We start from the raw sequence: 6,722 nt of genomic DNA on the forward strand, positions 1-6,722 counted from the left end.
GTATCAGGTTCCATGGATGTTGTGTGGGCACACCCACAGCAACACCCATGGAATGTCACGCAGAGTACAGTATGAAAGGGTCCCATATTTACAAGGTTATGAAAAGTCACGCAGGATGTAAATATGGGCAGGCCTATGCACTGCTGATGCATCAAAATAAAGTGACACACCGACGGCGCAATGGACTTGTAAATGAGGCCTTATGTTCCCACCCACTCATCCTGACATCACTGCTGACCTGCTATGATTTCTTTTGCTACATGGCCATAGTCTGCAGTTAAATTTTAGGTACATCTGGAGTTAAACGTGTGACATTTTCAGCTTTTTATCAAGCGCGCCCAACTAAGTGAGGCATCACTTTGTTCCTGAATATTAAATATACTTTATTTCCCAACTCATCAGTACTGACTTTAGCATCTTACAAGGACATAGAAATTACTGTGGCTAATACCAGTAGCCTATTGGTTACACAATATCTTTACATCATTACATTGGGTTCCTTAGTCCCTGATCTTTCTTACCTGTTTCTTTTCTTTGAGCTGGTTCTGACTTCATCAATGTAGAAACTACTTTTGTACTAGAGAACACTTCTTGGTCAGTATTTTGGAAAACCTCCAAAGTGCACCATTTTTGAGGGATAACACTTATTATGAGAGCCAGGATGTTGGACATGGACTTTTATGCAGGGTAATCCCCAAACCTTTTGCCTTCTCTCCTCTTGTTTTTGCTGAATTCGTTTTTGTTGGCCTTAGGACTCTGTGCACTTTACCAATGCTAACCAGTGCTAAAGTGCTTGTGCTCTCTCCTTAAAACATGGTGGAATAGGCTTATACCAAATCGGCATATTTAATTTACTTAGGACTCCCTAGTAAAGTGGTAATACATGTTCCCAGGACCTGTAAATTAAATGCTACCAGTGGGCCTGCAGCACTTATTGTGTCACCCACTTAAGTAGCAATTTAAACATGACCCAGGCCTGCCATTGTTGTTTTAAACTGCCATGTTGACTTAGCATTTAAAAACTTTTGGCATACCGTAAAACTCCCCTTTTATTACATATACGTCACCCCTAAGGTATGCCCTAGGTTGCCAATAGCGTTACAACAAACAAATGATGGACGGAATACTGACAATGCAGACATTCTCCCCCAGTCAAGAGATCTGGGTTAAATCCATCGTTCTTTTGCCCACTACACCACCCCAGTTTAGACATGGCCATATGCAAATCAGTCTTGACCCTGTGCCTCATGGGAACAGTCCAGCCCGAACTGCCAAGCCATGTCTTTCCTGGACCGGAATCAAGCATCCTAGGACCGGTTTCTGGCTATCAGCCATCATCAGCCAGGATAGCTTGACTCCAGTGGCGTAGTGAGCACGGGTCCCACGTCTGGGAATACCCATCCCACTTAGACCTGCTGCCCTTTGCCTCCTGGGGAGGAAGAATTGGACCTGCTACCTCATCTTGAACCGAGGACGCCACAGTGACTCAAAGGGTTAGTCTGCTGGCCTCTTGATCTGAGCCTCAGGGACATAATAGGCTCCCTAACCTGCTCCAGGACTCAGCTGCAGCAAGTTCTTGACCTCCAAGTGGTGCCTATCAGGTCCTGGGCCCTTGGTGTGGCTCATGGACTCTTGGAATCAAGCACTTGGTTTCTTTGCGAACTGGCCCATTTGGAACCAGAACCATGCCACTTGCACTAACAATCAGTGCGAGCTACAGCCAGCCTGTCTCTTCACACAGCAATCATCGACAGCCAACAGAGGAGAGACAACATGAAGTTCCAACCCACCCATCCATGTTGCCCAGCTTGCACTTCACTCCAAGCTGACCACTGCCCGCGATGCTCTCCTTGCGCCCCTCAATCCCCTCCAATACAAACTGGACTCTTGGCACAAAACCTGAGAAGGTAAAACTTCAACTGGACTAATCTGGGACTGTATCTAACTTGTGTTCCATTGCGGTCAGCCTGAACTTTTGAATTCGACCTGGTCCAGACTGACCAAATATCCTTGGTTGGCACTTTATGCTTTTAGGGGGTATTTTTCACAAAATTAATAACTCCCATTCTACTGATTGGATTTTTGTTGTTTTAGTCTTATTTTCTTTATTAAATTCAGCTCTATTTTCCAAACCGGGAGCAGGATTTCTTTGTGGTGTTTACCCTGTTTTAAGTGTTGCATAAATGCTTTACACATTGCCTTTAAGTTAAGCCTGACTGCTCTGTGCCAAGCTAGCAGGGGGTTGAGCACAGTTTAATTTGGGGTTTGCTTGTTCCTCACCCTGACTAGAATTGTGGTTGCTGCTTGACAAGGACTCACAACCCAGTCAACCAGTAACCCAATTTCTAACACAGGATATACCATTTCGACCTATTTATTTGTATTATATCTATTACAAAAATGTATTCTGCTCAGTTCATATCATTGGGGTGATGGAGTCACTTCCTTTTCTAGCCACAAATGATTCCCTTTTCCAACTTTCAAAGTTTAGAGGTGTATATCTTGTGAAGCTATATAACACCTCCTGTGGGGCTTGACTATTCATTTACCATTAGGTGGGCCATAAAGGGTGGCAAGTCATTCTGTACCCTCTGCATTTGTGGTGCCCAGAGTGTAGGCCAATGATCGCCCAACAACCAACCTTTGGATTGATGAATAGGCCTTACTATCTGCCGGGGACCAGGAACAGTCTATGCACTCAAATTACAAAACCATCTGCGTAATACCTTAGGGACCATTAGAGTGCCATTAACTGTGGCAGTCAGTCCGTAGAGGATAGAGGTTGGGACACACAGTGGTATCACAGGACCAGAAATCAAAGACATAAATATCACAATCAAGACATACATTCATTGGCATGGATGTGCATGTAAGGACCTGTTATACTTGCACATATATGTGAAAAAAAACAGAATCAGGTCCCTCATGGAGACATCTGTTACATTTACAAAACTTATTGAAACAAAGAGCCTAGACAGCTTTATATGCTGTCTACCCCCTAGACCCCTCTAGGAACATGTAACCAGCCAAACTGTGCCTTATTCAGCAACATATATTCAGATGACAGATACAGGGACATAGAACGCTGGCAGTGCAAAGCCCCAAACTCTGGAATTGGTTCAGTCTCATCCTGAGAGCAAAACCCATTTAACTTTGTTTCAGAAAACTTTAGAAAACGGAGGTCTTCAAGATTATATTCGGCTAAACTCTTGCATCAGGTCAGGACAGTGATTGATAGTAGATTCCAAACTACAGACAGAGATGCGAAAAATGTTGGACAGGTTACATGGTTTGGTTGGACCAATCAATGAGTAGATCAGTAGATTTGCAGAGCACTACTTGTCACCTGTGAGGGTATCCAGGCGCTGCCACCCCCAAATCTTAAACTTAAAATGTGCAGCACTCTCAAGTAACCATTGGGTGATGGGCAGAACTCTGTAAACCTCCTAAATGATTCAATAAATTGAGTTTACCCACCATCCATAGTGCCAGGGGGGCAGGCAGCAGAGGGAGAACCAGAATGATAATACACAACATCCTTCAGAAGGTACAGACAGAGGATTTACATAAATGCATACATTGCAGGGACAATGTGCTGCCAGGCTTGAGAGACAGTACCATGAGACTAAGAGTAAGGACATATGATTGTGTGTCACAATATCATGATCAATAATATCAACCTAACATATATTGATTCCTAGTATCGACTCCAAAGATATCTTCAAGAAAAGCAATCATAGGGATAAATAGATTTCATATTCTGAAGTCAATGTGTACTTACCTTGACAAAATCTTATGACACGGTATTTTGGAGTCAGTAAATGCGTATGCTGATAAAAACAAGTCAATATTGTGCGTGTGCACCGGACATACAATCAGTGCTTGTGGAGTAAAGTCCTAAATCTAAACCTCCCATGGGAGCCCTTTTTGTGCAACAGCCTATCACTGGTGTCTCTCGCACAGCAATCAGCACCAGGAGGCCTTCAAACCAATGGATGACATATGGACCAAGCAACATAACTTAAGAAGGTGTAGTGATCATTTACAGACAATGCAAGAGGAACATATACTGGGCACCAGTGACTTCAAGATCCTAAGGAGGAGGCGTGGCCTAACAGTTAGATCTGCCACCTTTGGACCGGGGAACCGATGTTCAAATCCTGGCCTCAGTGTTTGACTCAACATCATGTGGTCCTGGGCAAATCACTGAGTGGCATGTTTTTCAAACTTTCACGTAGCACAGCAAGCCACCTTGCTGTGCTGCGTTAAAGGAAAAGGGCTGGAATGCAGTGTATTTAACATAAAACACCATGGTGCAAGGGTGCCTGCGTTGTAATCGAGGTTGTATTTGCACAGGAAAGGGCGCCTTCCTGCACAAAAACAATCCCCTAAGGAATCTTTCTTTGTGTGCTGCAGAATTTCTCCTCATTATGACTTACCTGGAAAGTCTTAGGATTTTGACGCATTCCCAGGTGTACCAGTAATGGTAAATCTGGGCATGCGTCAAAATGCATGGGTGGATGCGTGGGAACGCCCCCCTGGGACAGAGTAACACAACGCTGTGATTTGTGCAGCATTGCGTTACTGTAGATTTATCAAGCCACGCAGGGCCACACAAGGTGGTCTTGTGTTGCTTGATAAATCTACCTTAGTAGTTGCATCGCTCTTGCATCCTGTTGCATGGCACAAGGGCAACACAACTCTTTGATAACCATCCCCTGAATCTCCCTGTACCTACAAATGTAATGTATGTAAAATGTATGTGTTCAATCTTCACTTGTACATGATTGCCACCTAACCCCTGAAGTAATGTACATCCCTCTGTTGCTTCATAGATAGGTTCGTGCTATATACATACTAAGGTTGTAACTGTGTTTATTTCAGTCCGATAATTTCCATTTATGAAAACGCAGGCAGCCGAACATATGGGCAATGCCCACGCTATCTAAGAATAAGCATGTAGGAGCCTCTTTTAAAACCCTGCATTCCTTTCTCTCTTGTACATTATATTAATGGGGTATCCTGACTCCCAGTTATGTTTCTCACCTTAAAGCGAGAGCTGGGCTCTATTTCCAACTTGGGAATTTGACAAAAAATGATGCTGCTCTGAGCATGACAATGCAGCCAGAAACTTCAGAATGTGAAATGTAATATGTTTATTAATGTATTGTAAAAATGTATCTGCACTATTTACTCTCCCAATTGTGTGTGCTCACAAAATCTTAGTTTCAGCTCCAGGAATGAACTGGACAGTGGTAGCTCCTCTGTAATGGCGGAGGAGCTCCCCACCCCACCAGCAGATGCAAAACTTAAAAAAATAAAATAATAAAACAGGTTTATTGTCATTTTATTTTTCGTCACAGGGTCTTGTGGGCGAGGCCATGTGATGACAGTCAGGCAGGAGGCGTTGTGGGCACATGCTGCAAGTGCGCATGTAGGTTCAGCCAGCCGTCTTAGATGCGCACTGAGATGTTTTCTACCCAAGCTGCGTTGCCGGGTTGGAGACAGCGGGCATAGGCTCCTAGTCCCTCTGGGAGCACAAATCCAGGCCGCTCAGGCCAATCCTGGCGCTTCTCCAATGCTGCCAGCAGCCGGAGAGCAGCGTCTGGATTGGCCATAGGGTAGTCTGGGAACCTCAGCCTGTGCTGCAGTGGAGCCAGAGGAGTAGAAGAGCGACGGGTGGCTGGTAAGTTCTTTTTTTGTGTTTTGTTATGTGTTGTTATTGTCGTCATCGTCCCATTACCCCCCCACGCCCCCCAACCTGGTGCTGCCTCACTACTTTTCCCTGACACTAGCCTCTCCTGGAACTGGAATCTAAACCCCACCCTGTCCTCTGGTCAGTATTTCATGTTTGAATGCTCCCCATATCATAAAAATGTTCCATAGCAATTATGTTGTTAGTAACTGAGATTAGCTCAGTTTCTACGTCAAATAACCCTGCCCTCAGTATGTCATATCCCTTACACCCAACACTCGATACTACCTCTCCCACATAATGCCATATATTGCACATATGATTTTACCTTGTGGTTTGCCTACTATATGATGCAAATATATATACTTTACTCACAGAAACGTACTGCATACTTATATGCACTTATATAAGTGCTATGACATCCTATATTGGGTTGAGAAGCACTAGACAAGAAACCATTAATACAGCTAATAAATTAGATAGATCCATCCATTATGTTATTGATTTGTAAAACCTTTGCCCCAAAGATGGAGCGAGTGCAAACACCAGCTGTGATGGTCGCAGATGACACCATAGTGCTGAGACCACACAAGACTGAGGTGGGAATGAGCTCCATAAGCTATTTCAGAGCTTTGCAAATGTCATGACCTTGGGATTAACACTGACAAAACCAAGGTCATGGCATTTGAAGACTGAAGAGTCACCCCCACAAAATGTCTATACACTGAATATAAATGGAACTCATTTGCATAGTCAATGGTTGTCCTGAAAATCTGTGCTGTACCTAGCCCTTGTGTAATAACAATGGGGTAACCCTGTGTCCCTCAGAACCTGGGTATATATACAAGAAAGCTGTCGGGTATGAATAATTGCTTACATATTACAGAATGAATCATTCAAGTAAATTAAATAGCAACATTTGCAAAGAAGAATAAGCTGAAACATACAGAGAGACAATGATATATGCGGAGTCATAAGGTTTTACTTTTTTTCTTTTCAAAAATAAATTTACAACAGAAGCAATTCC

This window comes from Triturus cristatus, chromosome 10, assembly GCF_964204655.1.
Source record: "Triturus cristatus chromosome 10, aTriCri1.1, whole genome shotgun sequence".
Classification (NCBI taxonomy): domain Eukaryota; kingdom Metazoa; phylum Chordata; class Amphibia; order Caudata; family Salamandridae; genus Triturus; species Triturus cristatus.